This window comes from Canis lupus, chromosome 7 (assembly GCF_048164855.1).
Source record: "Canis lupus baileyi chromosome 7, mCanLup2.hap1, whole genome shotgun sequence".
Lineage (NCBI taxonomy): Eukaryota > Metazoa > Chordata > Mammalia > Carnivora > Canidae > Canis > Canis lupus.
In genome coordinates, this window is record NC_132844.1 from 48,865,103 (window position 1) to 48,888,170 (window position 23,068).

The 23,068-nt window shown below is 39.8% G+C and overlaps 1 pseudogene; it reads right to left on the reverse strand.

The window, feature by feature from the left end:
- Window positions 1-22,578, reverse strand: part of LOC140636830 (chloride intracellular channel protein 1 pseudogene) — a 30,337-nt pseudogene extending 7,759 nt beyond the window's left edge.
- Between the last annotated feature and the right edge of the window lie 490 nt (window positions 22,579-23,068).

Here is a 23,068-nt window from a genome sequence, read left to right on the forward strand (position 1 = left end):
AGAACCTACCTCACTCCTTCTTAGTTAAATATTGCCTTGCCTCAACTTCCTTCTTCTTAACTCCACTTCCTCTGTAACCCTAGAGGCTCAAGGGTGCTATTATATGGAAACATTAGATGCTCTCTATTGGAGAACACCTAATATTCATGGCTGGGAATATGTACTTGTCACTGGCACCCAAAAGGCTCCTCTGCTGGACTGGTAGCTCCAAGGAATTAACCTAGCTGGTCAGAGTTAGTATATCATTCAAAATTTTTCCCAAGGGATCTCACATTAGCAGTGCATGAATTTTAAAAGGCCTGTACTCTTTTGTGAAGCAGGGGGAAAAAAGTTTGGCAACAGATGAAACATGTTTTTATGGGCCCTCCCTCCTTGTACACACCTCTCAGTGTGGTTTGACATTTGGTTGGTGCCAGTAAGATCACTTTCATAGTCAAAGGAATGGCTTCATAGCATTCTCTAGAAAACCAAAGTACACAAAACACCTCATGAGCAGGAACTGTTTTGTGAACCTCAAAGGAAAGTTTATCTAAAAAATATTATATATAAGGAAGCAAAACTATTTAAAGTTTATTTGCAGTCGGCATGAGCTAGCTTGCCTCTGAGTTACTGTTAAAACAACCCAGAAACAATCAAGATAGATAGCACTTTTCATACCATATACATAGAACAGTTTTCAGGGGACAGGGAAGTTCTCCAGTTTTTATTACTGCTAGAGAAAAGCTAAAAGAATACTGAGCCATTTTGAGGTTTGACTCCTCCTACCTTCACTATATGTTGGCAGACAGTGATAGGATGAAAGGAATGGGGAGTGATTCTTGCAGGTCTCTGTGCTAGGAATCATGTTTTCTTAATTTTTACCCAACTGTTGAAATTGCAATTGTCCTGGGGCACCTGGGTGGCTCCAGTAAGCATCTAACTCTTGATTTTGGCTCAGGTCATGATCCCAGGGTCTTGGGATGGAATCCCATATCAGGCTCTCTGCTCAGGGTGGGAGCCTGCTTCCCCCTCTCCTTCTGTAGCTCCCTCTCTGCTCCCCGTTTGTGCATGCTCTTGCTCTCTCTCTGGCAAATAAATAAATAAAAATCTTAAAAAGATAAAGAAATAGTTATCCTAAATTGCTGGTAAGGTATTTGATGAAGCTGAATCTCTGAGAATTGCATGCTTAAAAATCACCTAGTTAATAAGTAGAGGAACCCATATTTACTAGCTAGTTCTTGCTCAACCCAAAGCCTATTGTCTTTCTATGCTATTTGTGAGCTGTTATTTTTCAGAGTTATTTTTTTGTGTCCTGGCCCACATTTTATTAATCAGTTTCTTGCTTATCTGTTCCTAATTTGAGTGCTTTAGCAACTTAAAACAAAAAAAAAAAAACATAAAAATATATCCTTCCCCATCCTGCTTCTCTTGCCAAAAATAGGTGAAATAAAGCACATATTTTAAAAAATAGAATTCGCTTCGTTTCTACAGACATTACTTACCTGAGAGCTAAGTGTGGGAAAAGATTAGAAAGAGATAGGCAGATGGGTTTAAAATGACAATTGGAAAGCAACAGAAATGTGATTCTTTTACATTGTGACATATATTCAAAATGCACAATTGGTTTGTGATGTTTTGCAAGGAAATCCTTAGCTTTAAAGGATAATATGTAAACATTGTTTAGGATTAAGCTGATTTATGGCTCCAACTGGAAGGAGGAGTCCATCTTTCTTGCCAAGAATCAGTGATCTTGGCTTGTAGTTAGTTGCTTCTTATCTCTCGTATGTGGTGCTTATGTCTCTTAAGATCAAGGATGGCCTTTGCAGAGAAGTGCCATTTCTTCCCCACTGCCACATAGAAAGCTGTTCCAAAGTTAGACATAGAACTATAAATGCCAGAACTACATTATGCAATGTGTACCTACCAACAGGTTTGTGGGAAAATAAAGGAAATATAATCACCTGATTCTTTTCTTTCCAGTGGGCTCTTCATGGAGCCAAAAGGACCCTGAGATCAAGACCTGAGCCCAAATCAAGAGCTGGATGCTCAACCCAGCCACCCAGGTGCCCTGATCACCTGGTTCTAGAACACATGTTTGAAAACGCAAAATAAAGCTTATCTACTTTCTGCTGAGCTCAAAATATTGCAAAGACCTGCTTTTATTTTTGTTAATTGCTTTCCTTTCATGATCTTCCTCTTAGATAGATACTTTAGAGTGATTAGCCATCCGGTCACCCATGTTAACTGACCTGAACAATGGTTACCAAGCATTTTCTTGATGGTAAGAAAAACCTCTTCCTTCTCCTACAATGCTACACAGAGGGAGTCTCTTTTAGTTTTTAAACATAAGATTCTTCAGTCATCCTGTCTCAAATCTTGAGTTTCTAAATCAAGAAATATTTTTTAAATATATGGTTTAAAAAAATAATGTTGCCTGTGACCACTACCAACAACAACAACAACAACAAAAACAAGTAAATGGTAAAGATTTAGATGAGTACAAAAACAATCTGGGTATATTAGATTTGCAATATACAAATAAAAGCTGAATTTTAACAAATTTTATAAATTTGGGAATGAGGAAACCAAATGCAAAATACAAGAAATTTATCCACAGCATATCTAAGAACAAAAAGTGATTGTAGTTGACAGCTCAGTGGAAGTCAGTTGTGATGTGTCAAAGGATCTTGAGCTTTATTACTAGAAATATAATGCCCAGCACAAGGGAAGAGAAAATCCTGTTCCACCGTGATACCTCATCATAAGATGAGGGCAACTGGCTGATTTCTACAGGTGAGAGGCCAAGATGCAGCTCAGAACTATATTGGAAATGGATATAATAATATGAAAGAACAAGATTTCATGTTGTATGTTTAATATAAATGCCTACAGTTTTTTATTCCAATGAAATTTATTTTTATAAGAGAATCTGCACAGTTTATATACTGCTTACTTTAATTATTTTTTAAAAGATTTTATTCATTTATTTATTTGAGAGAGAGAAAGATGAACACTAGCAGGGAGGGAGGAGGGGCAGAGGGAGAGGGAGAAGCAGGCTCCCCACTGAGCAGGAGCCCGATGTAGGACTCGATCCCAGGATCATGACTTGAGCCCAAGGCAGGTGCTTAACCAACTGAGCCGCCCTAACACGCCTTACTTTAATTATAACAGACCAGTGAAATCATAGTTAATAGGTACCTTATCACAGCTTTGATGAAAAAATTCACTTAGACTATTAAATGGACTAACAATTATTTTCCAACAACTAACATTCTCTATAATGAACATAATCTCTCTCAAGATTACAGTTACTGTAGTTGAGAAATAACTACTAAAACCTGTGAATACCTTAGAAATGCTCTTTGGACTTTTGAGACAACAGGCTCAGGAGCCCATCTTCATGACTAGCTATAGATGATGTGTGCAGTAATCAGGGGCCAAGCCTTCTCTGACCACTCTAAACATTCTCTAACTGATATTCCCTTTCATCTCCCAGGAAAAGGGTAACAACAATTTTAGTGAAAACAGTCACCTCTAAATTTTTGTTAACACTACTTAGAATTGTGGCTGATTATAACCACGACTCTAACTAGGCTGAACAACATTATTTGGGGCTTCTAAGAGCTATAATAATAATGGTTTCCCTGTAAGGCAGATAATAATCTCTCGTTTTGGAGATGAGAAAACAGACAGGTTAAAGAAACTGCCAAGGGCACAAAGTAACAAAACTAAACCCAAGTCTGTCTGACTTTAGTGCTTCTATAGCTTGCTTTAAATATCTGAAGGACCACCAATGGGTAGGAGACAGATTTTTATTTCATTATGAGAAAGAGTTTTTATTCATTATAGCTGTTCTAAGGTAGCTGCCTTGAGAATAGAGTTGTCATGTGAAATATAGGACATCAGCTAAATTTGCATTTATGTTATTTATTGTTTAAAGATTTATTTGAGAGAGAGAGAGAGCACAAGCAGGGGGAGGGGCAGAAGGAGAGGGAGAAGCAGGCTCCATCCCAGAACCCTGGGATCATAACTTGAGCCAAAGGTAGATGCTTAACCGACTGAGCCACCCAGGTGCCCCTAAATTTGAATTTCAGATAATGATGAAAATTGTTAGTCAAAGTCCCAAACATGGCATAGGATATTCTTTTATTGAATATTATTCATTGTTTATCTGAAATTCAAATTTAACCGGGCATCCCATATTCTTCTTAGCTGAATCTGGCTTCCCTCCTTGGGAAAGTTTGTATTTCCAGGTGCTGGTGATTAAAAACACTTTCAATCACATTGCAGATGCGGTATTGAGTACCTGAAGGTCAGAAGGTGCAGAGGTGGGGTGGTATGGAGAGTGGAATCCAGATTTCATCACCTTCATGGGCTAGGGGCTGGGGAGGAACCAAAGGATTCTACAGTTCATGGCTTTGAGGGATGATAGCATTGGTTTTTTTGTTTGTTTGTTTGTTTGTTTGTTTGTTTTTTGAGGTTATTTATTTACTTAGCACAAGCAGGAAGGGGGGGAGGGAAAGAGAATCTGAAGCAGACTCAGTGCTGAGATTGAAACCCAGCATGGGGCTCTCTCTCATGACCCTGAGATCAGACCTGAGCCAAAACCAAGAGTCAACTACTTAACTGACTGCACCGCCAACATGCCCCTAGAAATAATGGCTTTTTATTGTCTTTCCATTTTCTCTGTTTCTTATTGATTTGGCAGGAAGGATCATCTCACTGCCATCCAGCTAATGGTAGGTACAGGGGACTATGGAGAATGCAAAAGAGAACAGCATTTTGCTCCATATTAATATTGCTTGAACTGTATTGGTGGTGGAGATCCTTGGAAATATATTTAGATGGGGGGTTGTGTTCCTACCAAGAATTCTAGAATTTTCATCACCCAACATGCAGTATATCCAGTATATTTGTTGTTTTGTCCCAGCAAAGAATAAGCACTGGGAATATTCTTCCTAGAGATGGGGATTAGAATAAATAATTGCTGGCAGACTTTTCAGATCACATAAGAAGATAAGTTAAAAGTTGACCCTGTCTTGAAGTTGATGAAACCATTGCTTTGAAAATATTTCTTGATGTTTTGAATGAAACCCTTTAGAATCTTCCTTACTGGACATCTTCTCGCCCATGTTATTAACAACCGGTCACATGAAATCTATAAGTAGCTTCATGCTGATAATTGACAAATAATGAAAGTTCAACTGAGGCCCCTTTCAAAGTTAGTTCTCCCACGCAGTGTAATCTGTTTACTGGAAACTGTTGTTAAGACTATAAAAACAATGTCTGTGTGGCTGCCAGAACAGAATGCAGGCTGCCCACGGCACGGAAACTTGCTTGTGCATTGCTCGATGGTAGCAAAATTTCTATAGATGTATTTTTAGGTTATACTTATGAGAACTACTTGAAAACAGTCCTAGGGAGGCAGAAACCAGAGCCATAATGTCTTGGGGGGAACATATATACAAGAAAAATGTCCAGTTTTATGAAACGCTTTCTTTATTTTGACTGGTGGAAACCTGCCTTACCTCAAAATAAGTTTCTGTTAAGGTACCCTACCAAAACTAAAACTGAAAAAAGGCTGACAACACAAGAGACAACTTTTTAAAAAAATATAATTTCAGAGTGGGGAAAGCCTTTCTAAGCAAAACACAAAATATAGGAGTCATGAAAGGAAAGGTGAATAAATGCCCACCCATCAAAAAACTACCACAAAGTCAAAAGACAAACTGGGGAAAATATTATGGCAAAGGATAAACTTTTCTCTCTCTCTCTCTCTCTCTCTCTCTCTCTTTTTTTTAAAGATTGTACTTATTTGAGAGAGAGAGAGAGAGACAGAGAGAGAGCACAAATGGGGGAGGGATGGAGGGACAAGCTGACTTCCCACTGAGCTTGGAACCCCATGTGACTTGGGGCTCGATCCCAGGACCCTGAGATCATGACCTGAGCCAAAATCAAGAGTGGCACTTAACCGACGGAGGCAGTCAGGCGCACCTAAAATTTTCTTAACAGACGTGAAAATACAATTCCCATTAGAAGAATATAAATGTCCAACTCTACTCAAATTTAAGAGTTATGAGATCACTTCTCCCTAGTAGTCTGGCAAATACAGAAAAGTCTGATTGTGCACAGTGTTGGCGAGAACGTGGTGGACTGCCGAGAGAGTAGAAATTGAATGGCCTCTTTAGGAGACAATTTGGCAATGTGTGTCAGAGCCTTAAATGCATGTACACTTCGAGACCAGTTCTGGAAATGTATCCAACAAGAATGTGTGCTACATGAGAAATTTTCCAGGAAAAATACTAACCAAACCTACTTTGCTTTGCCGCCAAAGACCCAAGTGGTGAATTAGCTTTGCCTGGAAGAGGAAGGGGAGGGAAACACAGAGAGAAGATATCCTTGGTTTCAAGCCTGCCGGGATGCTGGTCAAGCTGAGCTGGGCTCCAGAGTGAGTGTACAGTTTGTAAACTGAGTCACCACAGAGAGAGCTGATGCACCAAGGGGTTAACTGGGGATGCTACCTTTCTCTATGGGGAGAGAGGACCCAAATGTATACTAACTCCCCTCGAAACGAGTGGCATTTGAGACACTCCAGGATTCTTTCCCTTTGGATCCAGCTCAATATACAGAGCTTAGTTTTTGCTCTTTCCCCTTTGGGCCCTACATTCCTTATTCCTCCAGGGTGACAGGGCCTTCCCTCCTTCCTGGGACTGTGGTTCCCTTCATATGTAATGTACAGCTCTCTGGGAGCATTTCCAGGTTCCCAATTCCCTGGATTCCCCCATCCTCAGCAAGATGCTGGGCCTCATGCATTGCCGGGCAGGGTGGGACTCCCCTGCCTCTCGCTCTGGAATTCTTAGGCTTTTGCTGTCTGTTTCCGAGGAGAGTTTCCCTTTAATCTCACATTTGTCTTAGCCCAAGACAAATGGGTACCGCAGACACTTGGAATAAAGCCACTGTTGATGTGTCTATTAAATACTAGGCCCCAAGAGGCCCGCAGGGGATCAACCCTCACTCCGCTGCCTCTTCTCTCCTCAGCTTTGTCCGTCTTTAGATTTATTACTTGAACAATTTAATTTTTAATAGGCAATACATTTACTTGATTCAAAAGTCAAAACTATTAAAAAGGTGTCACCAGAGGTCTGGGTCCCACTTCCCTCCACCCCATATTTTATTAGTTTCCTACTTATTCTTCTACTGGTTCTTGGTCTAAATATACGTGTGTGTAAAATACATATACACATGAGCACACATACATACACACATACAAAAATGTGTACACACACATAAAGCAAGAAATAAGAGATTATACTAAGTTTTATTCTTCCTTAGCCAAAAATATTTGCATATTATAGAAACTCTACTATACCTTGTTTTTTTTCTAATCTAAAAATATCTGGTTATATATAATTTTTATTATTTACTTATTTTTTATTTACTTATTTTTAAAAATATTTTATCCATTTATTCATGAGAAACACACAGAGAGAGGCAGTGACATAGGCAGAGGGAGAAGCAGGCTCCCTGCAAAGAGCCTGATATGGGACTCGATCCCAGGACCCCAGGATCACGCCCTGAGCCAAAAGCAGACACTCAACCACTGAGCCACCCAGGTGCCCCTATAGTTTTTAATTGTGGCAAAATACATGTAACATAAAATTTACCATTCTAACCATGTAAGTGGCATCATATAAGAGTTATCTTTATATGACTAGGTTATTTCCCTAGCATAAGGTCCTCAGGGATCACCCATGCTGTCATTTGTGTCAGAATTTCCTTTGTTTTTATGGCTGAACAATATTCTACTGCATGTATGGACCACATTTTGTTTATCATTCAGCCATCAATGGATATCTAGATTGCTTCCACCTTTGGGTTGTTTTAAATAACGCTGCTATGAACATGGATGTACAAATATCTCTCCAAGACCCTGCTTTCAATTTTTTAAAAAATATATAGCCAGAAGTGGAATTGCTGGATCATACAGTAGTTCTAGTTTTACTTTTTTGAGAGACTTCCATACTGTTCTCCATACCAGCTGTGCCTTTTGCATTCCCGCCTACAGTGCACAAGAGTTATGATTTCTCTACATCTTTACCAACACTTTTCTTTTTTGTTTTGTTTTGTTTGTGATAGTAACTATCCTAATGGGTGAGAAGTGGTATCTCATTATAATTTTGATTTGCATTTCCCTAGTGATTAGTGACCTTCAGCATCTTTTCAGGTGCTTGTTGGCCATTTTGTCTCAGCTTTTGACTATTCTAGATCTTGAATACTTACCAGCTTTAATAGCATCAGAAACATTGAGGTCTCCTTCTCTGAGCCTCAACTTTCTCTGTAGTAGTGGGATGTCACATAATGTTTCATTTCCCTACTCCTTTCAGCTGAATGTTTAAAATCTTCATCTTGGGGGCCCCTGCGTGGCTCAGTCAGTTAAGCATCTGTTTTCAGCTCAGTTCATGATCCTGGGATCCTGGGATCAAGCCACACATCAGGCTCCCTTCTCAATAGGGAGTATGCTTCTCCTTCTCCCCCTCCCTTGTGGCTCTCTCTTTCAAAGTAAATAAATAAAAATCTTCATCTGCTTCTGAGGTTAGTTCTTGCCCTAGTTATAATGACACTGCTCAATCACAGTGTCTTCATTGCTTTAACTCTTTGCATTCCATTAGACACACTCCTCCAGATTCTGCATGATGTGAGCATAGAAGGAGCATCTCTCCTGCATAGAAGGAGAGATGAAATCAACAAATTTGGGGTTTGCTGAAAACCTCTGTTGTTTGAACAAACCCTGTGGACTGCAGAGATTTTTTGCTCCTGAGGCCCAGACCTCTTGTTTTTCTGCTGCTTCCTGCCTGCCAGGTCTCACCTGTACCTGGCCCATTTGCTTGGAGATAATCAGTATTTCCATCTTCCCCAACTCTCAAATAGGAATCTCACCTAATAACGTTTGAAATAATATGTGCTGATATTCTTCATCTTTCTCTCTCAGATCGGCCTGAATCAGTGGTTTTCAGTTTTGGCAGCACATTGGAATCAGCTGGAGAGATTTTCAAACAACTGATGCCTGGCTGCCACCCCCAGAGGCTTCTACTTAACTGGCTCAGTTGCAGCCTGGGTATTGGGATGCTGATGTGCAGAGTCCAGGTTGAGAACCACTGACCTAAATTTTATAAAAAGTTAATTAATCTTATTAATGAACATTATTAATAAGGCTTAATAGCTCTCTGTCTCTTGGTAGTATCCTGGATTAGGCTCTCCCTGAGCATATTGTCATGGTTAGCTCTCTGAGGTTTTATCCTCTGTTAATTATCTTTTGCATCCCAGGCTTCCTCTATGACCTAATCACAGGCTCTCTTTCCTAAATCCACTCGTGAAAGGAGTATACCTCTTTCTAACTTCTTGTATCTCTCTAGCCTGTCAGGAACAGATTAAAAGAAATTCCCTTCTCTACCCCACCCAGGAACCCCTGTTACAGACAGGAAGACACCAGTAGCAAGTATTAGGTTTAAGACTTGTTGGAAAACCTTGGGAGCCTGATTTCTATGATTCTAGAATTCTCCTAAAAGCTACTTATTTCTGACTATATCTACCTGGCATCTGCTGTGGTAGAGATACATATGCAAGGCAAGAACAAGATACAAAAGCAAGAAACTTCTGAGTCTAACAGGAAAATGGTAGAAATAATACAAGACTGGGAATCTGAATGCTTTGAAATTAAGTCAGCTTGCCTCTCTTTGGAAACTTCAGGATTTTTTTTGTTGTTCTTAGGTCAAGTCATGTGATTACTTTCAAGATGTATCACCTCTAGAATCTGTGACTGCTGTAACATTCATTCCTTAAAGTCAAGGTGTCATTGAAAGTCATCCAGGTATTCTACTATGAAGAAGTAAGCACATTACTCAGTTTTCCTTGATATTAGAGCGTGTGTCACCTGCATATTGGTAAGAGTCAGGGGGAAGACCTTTACTTCAATGCCTTCTCCTCTGCAGTCAAGTGAGCTGCTTTATGGAAGTTGTCCTTGCTTTAATTCCCCACAGCAGCACTGTTTTCATGTCATTTGAGCCCTACGAGGACAGAAGGTGTCATGATAGACAAGCCTTCAGGCAATGAGTCATTGGGCCAGTCCTCTCTCAGGAGTCAGAGGTCAATGTGTTCAGCAAAAATCTGCAATCAAACAGGATGCAACTAATGTGCTAACTGGGGCCCTTCCTGTCCCTAGAAGGGATAAAGGATTGTGTCATTGACAATATCTGCCATGCCTTTGTAAGACCCTTGTCATAGGCCACTTGGGCTTCATTACCAAGTTACCATAGACTTGGTGTCTTAAACAGCAGATGCTTCTTTCTCACAATTCTGAAGGCCAGGAAGGGTTCTTGATGAGGGCCTGTTTCTAGTTTACAAACAGCAGTGTCCCTGTGTCTTTGCCTGGTGGAGAGCAGAGAAGCAACCTCTCTCGTGCCTGTTCTAAGAAGGGCACTAATCCCTATAGTCAGGTTGCATGCCTCTCATGACCTAATTACCTCCCAAAGGCCCCATCTCCTAATACCACAAATAAAGAACTCAAATCATCAAGACATGTTTAATTATGTTTACTTGTTGATTGACAAAGTCCAAAAAGTATACCTATCGATTTTATAAATATTTTTAGCCGAAATTAACCAGAAAACACAATATATTCAGGTACTTTGTACCCTGGGAAATTTAAGCTACTCAAGATTTTGCTGTCTGTGAAGTTTTTTAGCTGTGACATTATCAAAATGTTTTTTATGATAATGTAATTAAGCTGGATGCTATAGGTACATATCATTCTTAACCTTTGATCAGTACCAAGACAGCATGAGGTTACTGGAGATATAGTCTCAGAGATTCTCCTTGACTTTAGCAGTGGGGCCATTTCACTTCCACCAAGCCTATACGGTAGCATTTCCAAATGTGCATTCTGTAGACCACTGGGACCCATAGACACGTCAAGAAGAGTGGAGTTCCATTGTAAAATAAATTTGGAAAACATGCTCTAAGTTATAGTTCCCTCTTGGAGGGGCATAATGCCATACATAACTACGGCTCTGAGATGTCCCGCTGAAGTGAAATGTGTAACATCTGTTGAACATTGTTTAATCTTGTGTTTCCCCCCAATTTCACATCTTGGAGAATGCTGTGAATAGGTATGTATTAGATTAGCATGGGGTGGGACAGATGCAATAATGAGGCCCTGGATAGAATTGCAAGAAACAGAGGTCAAAATAGCGTAACCAGAGATGAGATTGCCCAAGAAAGAGAAAATGTTCAGGCTTAAAGCTGTGAGGGGGCTATAGATGTGTTTCAAAAGAACAAAAGGTGTGAAGAGACATGTATAGTATAGTCTTTATCACCAGTCATGCCTATGCCTGAAAGGAGCCACTTGAATACTTTATCTTTTACAAGGCAGTACATATGTATATAAACTTTTACTCAATCCCTGTATTGAACCCATAAAAATAGGTGTTACTCTATTTTGAAAATGAGAAAGCTGTTAGAAAGCTGTGACTGGTGACTGGCCCTAAAACAAGGGGGCACGCTGCAAGGAAAAGATGAAACCAGGATACTCTGCCAAACAAACAAACAAACAAACAAACAAACAACTAGCTTCACGTAAGTTTGGAGAGGCACACCAGACCATTGAACATTCTAAAATATTGTCATGGACAAACTCATTTACCTTAAATTTCACTTGGCATTTGCCAAACCTCTTTGCCTGAGAGACTTTTTTTTTTTTTAAGTTATTTTTTCCATATTGATTTCTGATCAGTGTTCTGCGGAATATACTTTGAAAATGGTGCCCCATTCTCCTGAGAGCGAACATGTCTCATTGGCTGAAGATAATCATCGTGGCCACAACCCTCCCATAAATCAGGGCTTGTTAGTCAGGCTACATGACAGGAATCAAGGAGAATTCCTGGAACTGGATTAAAGTTTTCTTTTGTGGGTTCTCTAAAGAACCTTCTGCTAAGTAATTAGTATCAACCTGATGTCCCTCCCCACTACAATCTGCCCCAGTTATGTGAGTATGATTTAGCTCCTAGGGGTTTCTCTGTTGTCCATTCTTTCCAAGAATTGAGCCAGGTTGACGCCTACCACAGGGTGCTTAAAGTATTTGGAACCTAATACACCTTCTGAAAAATAAATGGGCAGCATGGGCCAAACTTTAAAAATGAATATTCCAGATGAAAACCAACTGATAACCATGCCCAGATGTTAATTCAGTGACTACATCTCATGTGGTGCCATTGTAATGGCAAATTCCAAGTTTTTGGTGGGCCAAAGTGGAGAACGGTTACAGTCATCCTGACTCCAGTTAAAAGCCACATGTCCTTTGTTGGGGAGGCCATACTTCTTTCAGTTGCCATATTTAATTAGCCCTGTCTCCAAACAGTTTATGAACAGTCATTATAAACACATTGGAGGATAATTCCAGGAAAGGTACCTAACAGCATATAACGCGAAAATGCACAGACAAAAAAGGCACATAAGCTACAACCTTCACACTGAAAGCAGTTTTCGGTGGGGAGGAAAAAGTAAGGCTCCTTAACTTTTTCTTTTTTTTTTTTTTAAGATTTTATTTATTTATTCATGAGAGACGCACACACACACAGAGAGAGAGAGAGAGAGAGGCAGAGACACAGGCAGACGGAGAAGGAGGCTCCATGCAGGGAGCCTGACATGGGACTTGATCCCGGGTCTTCAGGATCATGCCCTCGGCCGAAGGCGGCACTAAATTGCTGGGTCACCCAGGCTGCCCCCCCTTAACTTTTTCTTGATTCAATCATTCTCAGTGACTCACTGAACAGAAGAGCAGGAACTTATAAGGAATGTTTACCTGTCTGATCTCCTCAGTGTTTTTTCCCCCAGCTTTATTGAGATGTTATTTACAGGATAACATTGTATAAGTTTAAAGTATACAGCAGGTTGATCTGATACACTTATATATTGCAAGATAATTGCCACAATGGGGTACATTAACATCTCTATCACCTCACATAATGTGTGTGTGTGTGTGTGTGTGTGTGTGTGTGGTGAGAACATTTAAGATTCTCTTAACAACTTTCAGTAAAAATTACAGTATGGTTAACTATAATCATCATGCTGTACATTAGATTTCCAGAATTTATTCACTGACATATAAAATTGCAGATGCTTAAAGTGTTTAGTGGAATGATTTGAAACACATATATTCCAAGATGTTTTCCACGGTAAGTTTTGTTAGCACATCTATCACCGCACATATCACCATTTTGTTGTTAGGGTGAGAACATTGAGATTCAACTGTCATAGCAACTTGCAAGTACACAATACAATATTATGAACTGCAGTGACCATGCTCTATCTTAGATCCCTGAACTTTATGCGTCTTAACTAGAAATTTGTTGACTTTGGCCAATATCTCCGCATTTCCCCAAGCCCTTGGCCCTTGACAACTACCATCCTACTGTGTTTTATGAGTTCAGTGTTTTTAGATTCATGTAAGGGGGATCCTCCGGTATTTGCCTTTCTCTGCCTTATGTCACTTAGCATAATGCCCTCAGGGTTCATCCATGTAGTCACAAATGGCAGGATTTCCTTCTTTCTCATGGCTGAATCATATGCAATTGTGTGTATGTCTAGACATCTATATCTGTGTCTCACACAGTCTTTATCGATTCACCCAGCTATCTAAGTTGATGAACACTTAGGTTATGCCCTTATCTTGGCCACCATGAATAATGCTGTAATAAACACGGGAGTGCGAATTTCTCTTTGGGATAGTGGTTTCATTTCCTTTGGATATATACCTAGAAATGGGTTTGCTGGATCACATTAGGTAGTTCTATTTTTAGTGTTTTGATATTGTTTTCCATAGCGGCTGCACCCATTTACATTCCTACCAACAGTACACCAGTGTTCCCCTTTCTCCACACCCAATTTCTCTGACCATTTTTTTATTTTTGTTTCTGAAAACAAGTTTGTATTTTTTAAAAGATTTTATTTATTTATTTGACACAGAGAGAGAACACATATAATAAGCAGGGGGGACGGCAGAAGCAGACTCCCCCCTGGGCAAGGAGCCCACGGTGAGGGGGCGGGGGGCGATCCAGGGCCCTGGGATCATGACCTGAGCCATAGGCAGGCACTTAACAGACTGAGCCCCTCAGGCGCCCCAACACCAGTTTTATTTAAATAAAGGCTCGAAGGCATTTTGTAATGTTAAAACCGAGAGGAAAAAATAAACCCAAACCAGGCTGTTACTGCAAGTGCCACTGGGCCTCTGTTCCTAAGCGGGGAGCTCGGCAGCCAGCTTCGGGACTGACCCGTCAGTGTGAGGTTTATTCCTCCGTCAAGTTTAACTCTGATGGAAGGTGGGCCTCGCATTCTGGTGCTTGGGCGTCAGTGAGCTAGGGATTGTCAGGCCCAAAAGACTGCGGTGGCAACAGATGTCCCAACACACCTCACTAGGGGCAGGGTGGCCGCTCTGAGCTCTGCCCGTCCGGCCAGGTGGGAGACACCAGGGATCTTGCTTTCGCTGCCAACGACTCCCTCTGGTGCTGTCTCAGCCCACCCGGTCCTCTTGGCTTCACCGCAGGCTCTTCAGGTGTGGACATTCTCTCTGGGCAGGGAACTCGGAAGAGCGAGAGCTGAGGGGCTTCTGCCCTGGCACAGCTGGTTGTGATCCTGGGGCTCCGGGCTGGACCCGCACAGCCCGTGACTGCTTGGGTTCAGGCGTGACCTCTGCGGACTTCGGCACGAGACAGCCCGGCTCTCTCCGCTTTACTGCCCGAGGGAGAAAGACTAGCCCGAGTCCAAAGCAGACCCCAAATGCTTACACTACACCAGCTGTGAGGTTTTTAAACTTGTAACAAAGGACAGAAGGAGAATTCTATTCATGGGAAGGAAATGCTCACGTAAGCCTCGGTGAGCCCAAAGTACTTCAAACCCGCGAACCTTGGCTGGTCGTGCCTGGCCAGTCCATTCTCCAGGAGGGGGGAACTGGCAGGTGTTCTCCTGTTGGTTGCCCGGTACCTGGATTCTCCATATTCTGGAAGACAGCACATTGCAGGCAGATTTCTTCTGAAACGCCTTCACTAGCTTCTCTTTGTCGTAATCATCAGCAATTTTTTAGACAGTAGAAAGGGTCTTCCTGCCATTTCTCTGTTGGGTTCTTACATGGATAGAACCTCAGTGCCAGCAGGAAGCAGAGCATCACCCTTACTTGCATCTACAAAGAGATCGCAAGAGTGGAATTTCTGGATATGGGACGTATTCTAGGATTCCTGTTCCTCCGTGGGAACAGAGGAAGGTGGTGGGAGAAGGTGGGCCTTGGGTTGGAGCGTCAGGCAGCCGGAGGCTCAAGGGGAAGACTGCCCAGTCCTCTGCGGGCTGAGGCTCTGTGACTGGGGGTTTGGCCATTTTTCAATTGTTTTTTCATTTTTTGCATTTTTTTTTTTTTTTTTGCTTTTAAGTCTTTTGAGTTCCTTATATATTTTGAAAATTAACCCCTTATTAGGGATCCCTGGGTGGCGCAGAGGTTTAGCGCCTGCCTTTGGCCCAGGGCGCGATCCTGGAGACCCGGGATTGAATCCCACGTCGGGCTCCCGGTGCATGGATCCTGCTTCTCCCTCTGCCTGTGTCTCTGCCTCTCTCTCTCTCACTGTGTGCCTATCATAAATAAAAAATAAATTAAAAAAAATAGACTCTATCTATAAAAAAAAAAAAAATTAACCCCTTATTAGATATATGATTGACAAATGTTTTCTGCCCTTTTCCTGACCCTCTGTGGTTGTTTTTTCATTTTATTATTTCTTTTGGCTGTATGGACACTTTTTTAGCTTGGTTTTGCTTTCATTGCTTGTGCTTTTGGTGTCATCTCAAAATAATTATTGCCAAAACCAATGTCAGGGAGCTTTTTTCCTGTTTTCTTCTAAGTGCTACAGTTTAAGGTCTTATGTTTACTTTCCATGAGTTACTTTTCCATGAGTTGTGAGAGGGGTGCACTTGCATTGTTTTGCATATGAACACCTAGTTTTTCCAGCACCATTTACTGAAGAAACTAGCCTTTTTCCATCATTTAGTCTTGCTTCCCTTGTCAAGTATTAGTTGACCATATATGCAAGGGTTTATTTTGGGCTCTCAGTTCTGGTTTTTGTTTTTGTTTGTTTGTTTTTTTTTCAGATCCATCTGTTTTTATGCCAGTACCATATGATTTTGATTACTATAGCTTTATAGTACAGTTTGAAGTCAGGAAGTGTGATGCCTCCAGCTTCGTTCTTCTTTCTTAGGATTGCTTTGACTACTTGGCATCTTTGGTAGTTCCATATGGACTTTAGGATCATTAATTCTATTTCTGTGAAAACTACCTTTGGAATTTCCATAGGGATTACATTGAATCTGTAGATCACTTTTGATAGTATGGCTGTTTTAACAATATTAATTCTCTGATCCATGAACAAGAGATAGCCTTCCACTTATTTGTGTCTTCTTTAATTTCTTTCAGTAATGTCTTATAGTTTTGGTCTCACAGTTCCTTGGTTAAACTTATTCCTAAATATTGCATTGTTTTTGATGTTGTTATAAATGAGATTGTTTTCTTTATTTCTTTTTCAGAGGGTTTATTGTTAGTACATAGAAATGCAACTGATTATATTCTGAAACTTTACTGAATTGGTTTATTCTAACAGTTTTTATTGGAATTATTGGTATTTTTTTATGTCATTAGCAAACAATTTTCCTTCTTCCTTTTGTATTCTGCTTCAGGCACACTGAAAGCTGTAGCCACAGCCTCTGGTTCTAGGCACAGGTATACATGTTACAGTATAGGCTGGTGAGCGGACTTGATGGGCAGAGTGCAGATGCACTGCTAGTTTCAAGTAGACCCGGAATGGAGGCCAGTGACAGATCAGGGCTAAATCCAGTCCCAGGAGCAGCCATAGGGGCTTTCGGCTCTTTGTAGACACCCCTGTGGCTACGGATTTCCCCATGGGCATGTGTACAGAAATGGAGGCTGGTGCTGGGAATCAGGCAAGGGTGTGCAGGTGCACAGCTGGAGTGGCTAGCCTCAAGCATGTACTTGTGAGTGAGAGTCACCACAGGGACCATGGCCTTGCATTTTGTACTTCTGCAGCTTCAGAGGCTTGCCTGTTGCCAGGAGATCCTGGGCGCTGGTGGGGGTGGAGCAGGCTAGGGAGCCCAGAGGGACTCAGGTGGCTGGCAAATGCCCATGGGGTAAAAATCCAGTAAAATCTGCATGGGCTATGTGATGAGTTGCTTGCCATTGCTTTTTTTCAGGGGCAAAAGCTTCTGGGCTCCTCTACAGAGAGCTTCCTGCCACATGGCTCATACTGGTAGCCCCCATTCTTCTTCCTCTTCCCTGAGTATCTCTCTACTTCTCAGCTTTGCTGGTCCTTAGGTGGAGTGAAATGGAAGCGACTATCTGGAAAGGCTTCAGAAGCTGGTTGAGGGGGTGCTTTCCCTTTCTCAGCAAGAGAACTTTCTCTAGCTGGCGCCTTCCCTCTTGGCCTAGAACAGCGCTGGTCTGCAGGGTGAAATGATGGAGGCAAAATGAAGCTGGTCTTCCTTCCATTTCCATGCAGTTGTTCTCAGTGTTCTACTGTGTTGCTGAGGTTGCTTAACTGGACTCTTGAGCTCCCCCTGAGTGAGTCTGGTTTCTGGATGGCTGTGTAAGGTTTGGTCTTTGTGGGGGGCCACAGGCTGAGGTCTCCTACCACACCATTATGGTGATGTCGCCACCTAAATGTCTTAAAAATCCATACAGCTATCATTTCTTTCTGTTGTTTTCAGCTCTTGTTTCCCAGTCATGGGTGACAAAGATAGGATGTCACTTTATTATAAATTCCCTCAACTTCTATAAGCCTCCGTTTTCTCATGCCAGAAATGAGGGGATTAGACATATGGAAGCCCCCTCCATTCTATAATTTTGGTACAGTTCTGACCCGTGGCAGATACTTGATAAGTATTTGTTAAATAATTCCGGATACTCAGTCAGATACTCATATCCTGACCTTACCAAGCACAATAGTTCTGCCATCTGGTAGACTCACATTAATACTGTGGTTGCACAAATTGTTAGTTCTGCAAACTTGAGCAAATTATCCTCTCTAAGTCTTTGTGGCCATGTCTGTAATAAGGATTAAAATGTGCCCACACCGTTAGGTTAGTAGAGGGTAACGTGAGGCAGCCTCCACAGCCTCAGTGTAAAGCCTGGTATAGAGCAAGCATGCCACAAAGAGTTGCGGCTGTTATCACATTAATAGGTACTAATAAGAAATAATTATCACTCACAGTAGCCCTAGGGGTATTTTCTCAAAGCCTTTGCTAGAACAGTTCTTATTGCTTGTCAACCTCACATAGCATCCATTACGCTGGGAAATGTGTTCACGGTCAGAAAGTTCTGATATCTCCATGTTCCTAGTTTCTAGAAAATCTCTTGACTCATTATGAATGCTCTGAGTTCCTCATTTCCACCCCACTATCTCTGCCCCATCATCCAGCCAGCTCTTGTGCATCCTACTCTCAACAGCCTTGCAACCTGCTCTTTCCTGATCATAGCACTCTCTCACTCTCTTGCCTCTGTCACTCTTCTCAGGCTCTCCTACTGAACGTGAGCTCCTTGACCATCATGATTTTGACTATATTTTTTTCACAAAAAAACTCCAACTCACCAAAGCACATAATAGGTGTACAAAAAAATTTGTTGAACAAACAAATAGCATATCCACTGCTATTCCTGATTGCAAGAAAGCTTGGTCCCAGATGAGTGTTTCAAAATATAGATAGCCAGGTCTCAACTCTTCCCATTGTTAGAGAAGTTCCTGGTGTAAGTTATCCAAAGATCATGTAGGGTGGCTCAGAGACAAATGGTTAATTCTTCATTTCCCCACTCTTTTCCATACTGCTACTGGATATGGCACAGCAATTGTTTGCTCTGATTAATGCAAAGCCTGTTTTATCTTTCCATTAAAGAACTAGAGGATGGATGAATATCTGAGCTACAGAGCCTTGCCTACTGTGTGGTAAAGCAACATAAAGGAAACCTAGAAGTCTTTAAGCGGTCACTTAAGTGAAACTTATGTTGATTTTGTAACATTTGTTAACAGACAAGAAAGCTGAATATTCTTGTTTACAAAAAAATAGTTGAGAGTAATATGCAAAACCTATTTGTTTTAAATTTGTTTCCTTTATCTTGGCAAGGATTAGAAGTTTCATCTATTTGTAAGTCTGGCTCTGCTGGTTATTAAGTCTGATGCTGAGAATGAGCATCATCGTTATTTACTTAAAATCACTGTAACCTCCTTTTATCTTTGTGTCTAATAAATCTCCATCTTTTAGAAATTACATTATGAAATCAATTTATCTAAAAACTAATTGCAAAAGAACAGATTTTGGTTTTGCTCATCTTTAAATATAATAAATAACCTATAAAGAATCTCTCCTCTATAATATCTTATTTTCAGATGTTATTATCCAGACATATGTTATGCAAGTAGAATTTATCAAAGCTATTAATGTAGATAAGACAATGTTTATGCAGTGGTGAAATTTAGTTTAAGCAGGAGGTCTGTGAAACAGTCTGAATGGCTCTTAGAAATAAGAGTATGGATTTTGTCAAGAGACAATGACTTCATTCATTCACTCTGTTAAGTCACTACTTTTTTTTTTGGCATTGCCCTAGTTAAGTAATTCAATCATTCATTTACAAATTCTTTTAAAAATTATGCATTAAATATAGAGCCACCAGGTGCAATTCTAGAGGCTGAGAATGAACAAGTCAGAAATGGTCCTTGCCATCATATCATACTATGTGATGAAGGGATATGGAAAATATAGACAATTAAGAAACATATGCTTCTGACTAGATCTTCTTCAAAGAGCAATAGTAAGACAAATAGTTAACTTTTCAACAAAAATTATGCAAGTAGGAGTCAGTGGAATGATACTTATTTTTTAAATGCTGAAGGAAGAAAAGAACCTTGCTGATCTAGAATTCTGTGTTCTGAAAAGAAAATCTTTCAAAAATTAGGGCAAATTAAAGGCGTTTTAAGACAACTAAAAGTTGAACAGAATTGTAACTAGCAGAACTTATATAGAAGAAATCCTTTAAAAATTCTTCAAGGGGAAAGAAAATGATCTCAAGAATCTGCAGGAAAGACAGGAGATTCCGAGGAAGGGTAACTGGGGATAAATATGGAAAAATATTTGCAACTTAAAGCAACAACGATAGTAATGTCTTACGGGGTTTATAACATTTTCAGAGAGAAAAATCTTCAAAAGCAATAACACAAAAGCAGGAGGAGGGTAAATGGAATTAAACTGTTTTGCATTACTGATGAAGTGGTGAAAGAACTAATTTAAGGTAGATTGTACTTAGTTAATAATCAGATGCATATTACAGTCTTTAGAGTACCCACTAAAAGAATAAAATGAAAATAATTAAAAGCTGACAGAGGGGCACCTGGGTGACTCAGTTGGTTAAGCATCTGCCTTTGGGCCAGATCATGATAGAGTCCTGGGATTGAGCCCTACGTTGGGCTCCCTGATCAGTGGGGAGCCTGCTTCAATGGGGAGCCTGCTCTCCCTCTGCCCCATTCATGCTCTCTCTTGCTAACTCTCTCTCTCAAATAAATAAAATCTTTTTTTAAAAGCTGACACAAAAGACAAAATGGAATACTGAAAAATACTGGAGTACTTAAAATGGAAGTTTAGAAAGCAGGAACAAAGGAACAAAAAACCAGAAGATTAAATAGAAATAAAAAGAAAGACAGACTTATATTCAAATATGTTAGTAATTGCATTAAACATTAATGGACTAAATCCTGTGATTAAGAGACCAAAATTGCCAGACTGGAGTTTAAAAATTATCCCAAATATTTCCTGTTTGTAATTTGGACACTAAATATAAAGACACAGATAAAATGGAAGTAAAAGGATGTTTACTATGATACACCATGCTAACAATAACAAAGGGAAAGCTGATACAGCTGTGGCTATCCAAGTACAATTTAAGACAAGGGAACTAGGGATTGGAAGAGAGATATTTCAAAATCATCCAAGAGTTAATTCAACAGGAAAACATAATTCTAAATGTGTATGTTTTCTAATATATACTGAAAATATATAAAGCAAAAATAACATATAGATCCAAAACAATAGATGTAGATTTAAAAATACCTCTCTCAGGGACACCTGGGTGGCTGAGCAGTTAAGCATCTGCCTTCTGCTCAGGGCATGATCCTGGAATCCCAGGATCAAGTCTCACATCAGAACCCCTGCATGGAGTCTGCTTCTTCCTTTGCCTATGTCTTTGCCTCTCTCTCTCTCTCTCTCTGTCTCTCATGAATAAATAAATAAAATCTTTAAAATAATAATAATAATAAAAAAATACCTCTCTCAGTAGCTGATAAAATAAGAAGACAAAAAAAGTCAGTATTCCCAAACTGTCTGCTACATGTTACCAAAATAGAACATATGCTGAAACAAAAACCAAGTTCCAATCAATTAAAGGATTGAAATAATACACAGTATATTCTCTGCCAGGAGTGGAATTGAACTAAAAGCCAAAACAGGAATACAGATTCTTTCCTCAAAAACAGAAAGATAGATTTCAGCAGAATGAAAACCTATAATTGTTTGGAAATTAAGCAACATATTTCTAATTAGCTCATGAATTTAAAAAGAAATCACAGTAAAAATTAGAAAATATTGTGAAGTGAATGATAGCAAAAATATGGCATACCCAAACATGCCAGATGCAGCTAAAATGGTGCTTAGATTTATAGTTTTTTTTTTTTTTTAAGATTTTATTTATCTATTCATGAGAGACACAGAGAGAGAGGCAGAGACACAGACAGAGGGAGAAGCAGGCTCCATGGAGGGAGCCCGATGTGGGACTTGATCCCGGGTCTCCAGGATCACATCCTGGGTCGAAGGCAGCGCTAAACCACTGAGCCACCCAGCCTGCCCAGATTTATAGCTTTAAATAAAATAATAGAAAAAAAGAAAGGTTGAAAATGAACAATCTAAGCTTCTGTTTATAAAAAATATTTGATAAAGAACAACAAATTAAGCCCCAAGCAAGTAAAAGTAACACAATCATAAAGATAAAAGTAGAGTCAGTAAAATGGAAAGCAATTATAAACAGAAAATCAACAAAATTAAAAGTTATTTCTCTGAAAAGATTGATAAAATTGATGAACACTGATGCATAACTGATCAAGGAAAAAAGAGAAAGGAAGGAAGGAAAAAAAGAGGGAAGGAAGGAAACACAGTTTACCAAAACTGCCCCCAAAGAAATGGCCAATCTGAATAATCCTACATATATTAAAGTAGTTAAATCTGTAATTTAAAATATTCCCACAAAGAAAACTCCAGGCCTAGATGTTTTGGTGATGATGTCTTCAAGAACATTTAATAAAGAAATAATACCAATCTTAAGCATAATTTTTTAGAAAATAGAGGAAGAGGGAACACCTTCCAACTTACCATATGAGGACAGTGTAATAATGAGACCAAAAGCTAACAAAAGAAATGAAATAAAAGAAAATTATAGATACATATAGTTCAGAAACATAGAGAAAAAAAATCAAACAGAATATTAGCAAATGGAACCCCTGATAATGCATTATGACTAAGTAATATGCATTCTAAGTAATATTCTAGAAGAGAGAGAGGCTGTTTTACTTTTCAAAAGTATGAATCAATATAATCTACTGCATTAACAACTAAAAGGAGAAAAAAATGAATGAACATCTTAATAAATGTAGAAAAATCATATGATAGAATTCAATACCTGTTTGCATTAAAGATTCTTAGCAAGCCTGGAATAAAAACTGGCACTTATATGTCTACAAGAACGCAACAGCAACTATCTTATTTAATGGTGAAATAGTGAATGCTTTCCTCTAGAAGTTAAGCACAAGAGATGACCTCTATTTCCACTGCCATTCAACATTCTTCATTAGGTTTTATACAGGAAAAAAGATGAGATAAGGAAGCAAAAGGTAAAAATTGGAAAGCAACTTAGAGTGTACACATTGTTAGATTTAATCAACAAATTTAGCATGTT